We start from the raw sequence: 2,728 nt of genomic DNA on the forward strand, positions 1-2,728 counted from the left end.
TATGGTCAATCGATATCTTTGAAAAACTATAGAATTGACCGCACGGGTATGGCCTAAATGCTCAAGGGGCATACATTTTTTTGACACGATTTGATATCGCCAACTTTACTTTTTCCTTCTCCTAAAACAATACTATTTCTCGCTTAAAAACTTTTTTATTTTATTAAAATAAAAGCATTAAAACCACTTCTAAAATTAGCCATTACACGTGGCTCAAAAGTCAGTTAACTAGAGAATAAATTGATATCTATTTTATCAGTTAAACACTGCAATTCTTCTCGTTCGATACGATTTATTACTCAATTATAAGCTAAGCAAATGCACCCTCCACACTTCAGAATTAATACGTTAACTCGATCACAACTTTTGATTTACTTATATCTATGTCCTAATTACCAAATGATCCCAAGAAATGTTCCAAGTTCATCTGTATCAAAATTTCTATGCATAAGAGAACGATCCTTTCTCATGACTCCACCTTCCAATGACCCAGACTAGTGCATAAAAGACCACCCAAAGTGTTCTACTTCTAACTATCATATTTTCCTCACTTACCATTAATAAATTAGTTCATCTTCCTGATAATTTCCTAGATAAAATAATTAACAAGAAACTTTAAACTGTAGGGATTATTAACGTGTTTAAAGATGCTCCTGGATGCTAATGGGGTTAAATAAAAGAAGAAGAAACAAATGAATAAATTTCGATTTATCGATATTAAAGCCATTTAAAAAAAAAAAAGTCTATCTAGGTGACAATCTTGAATTTTAACAATGACAATTTTCCATTATAAATTGCTCTTAATCTTATAAGAAGCATTAATTCTTTTCTTTTTTCTTTCTCTCTCTCTCTTCTCTTCTCATTTCTATACCTTAGGCAGTAGGTCAACTACAGTTTCTACAGTTCATTTGCTATACAATTTTTATATAAATAATAAAAAAATCATCAGATGATGTTTTATTTTAGAAAACTGTTGCCGGTTTTTAATCAATTGTTCCACTTAAATGTATTATTAACTTGCGATAAGAATTTCCATCTCCTAAAGAAATAGGGGGAGAGTTAAACGTAACGAAATTAGAACAACTTTAATCACATTACACGCATTTTATAAATACTGGCTAGAGCCTGATAATGTTTTTAATGCATAGGAGGTTGCATAATTGGGTGGAGCATAAACCCTTTTTTTAAAATACTCATCTACTAGAAATAAAGTGTTACAATAACCTTTGTTCATTTATCTCAAGGACGTTGCAAATACAGCTGTATAATTAATACGCTATCTGATTTTAATTTAAATACACGATTTAAATGATAAATTTAATTAGGTTAATAAATAAAAAAATGTTTTATTAAAATTTATTAAATTTATGCAAATTTTTGTGTCAAGTGTATTTTTAGGTGTTTTCTTTTCTATTTTTAAAATTTAGGTAAAATGAGGCATTTATAACTATACGATCCTATTTTTTTCACACAAAATATTAAATTTTAGGGCCTCCCTTTGTTCTAGTCTCTTATACATATATACATTAAAACCTCGGTTTAGCGCCACGGTATGCACACAAGTTTGAAGTTCGAGAGGGGGTTCGAAAGTCGCGTGGTTTTCTGTTTACAATGTTTTCTGCAATGCAAAATCACGCATTTAATGGAGAGGTTGCGGCCGAAGTTTTCATTTCTCAAACGTGAACTCCGAACGTCGAGCGCCGTTTACAAGATAACGGCGCTCGACGTTCGAAGTTCACGTTTGAGAAATGAAAACTTCGGCCGCAATCTTTCTAATAACTCACAGAAAACGAAGCATTCTCTATTTAATATTCAGGAAGAAAAACCATTTTACGGTTGCGCTATATGGGGTGTAACTGTATATAAATAAAAAAGAAGGAAGAATAAATTGTCAGTAAAACTCTTCAATAAGATCTCATTAAGGAGACGTTATCCTTAATTAAAAATTCATATTTTAATCATCTATAATGCAAATGATTTTTCCTATATTCAAAAATATCCGCTGCTAACGAGTTACGTCCATTTTTTTATTTTTATTTTTATGTTTCCTTGTTTCAGGAAGTGACTTTTAATTCATCATATTTTATTCGGGAATCTTTTTTCCTCGTCTGTCGTTCTGTTAGAAAGGACGATATCAATAAGTCGTCAGTCTTTATCTATTGTATTTTATGTTGTCTGGTATTATATACATGACGGAACTAATAAGAGAAACATTTCTAAATTACCGATCCCATCCTATTTAGAACACTAACCCAGATAAACCAATGGCTGTTTCTACATCTCGTATTCTCTTGTCTAGGTACAACTGTATAATTTCTTTTTTTATTATTATTTCTCTAAGGGCTCATTCATTTTATTACGTCAGCGGTTCGTTTGTGTTTGACGATGGCGGGAAGGAGGGCGAGCCTTTGATGACGTAAGATTGCACCCGTTTATTTCTCTCTTCAATTGTCTGGAAATAATCCTTGGTGGTTCAAACTCCTGGCTTGATGACATAATTAGGGGAGGAGGGTACCTTAAGTATTGATGTCCTCCATCTTGATCAAACCGCCGTTTCATCCGTTCTTAAATTGTTATTAACGAGACTTTAAACTTAATATAATTTTTAAAATATTCTTTTATTTATATAGAAATAATTTTTAAACGATTTTAATCGATTTTTTTATTATTTGCGTATATATATATATATATATATATATATAGTTATTTATATATATATATATATGTA

This window comes from Centruroides sculpturatus, unplaced genomic scaffold (assembly GCF_000671375.1).
Source record: "Centruroides sculpturatus isolate CEXI.00-Female unplaced genomic scaffold, Cexi_2.0 scaffold1538, whole genome shotgun sequence".
In the NCBI taxonomy this organism is placed as follows: Eukaryota; Metazoa; Arthropoda; class Arachnida; order Scorpiones; family Buthidae; genus Centruroides; species Centruroides sculpturatus.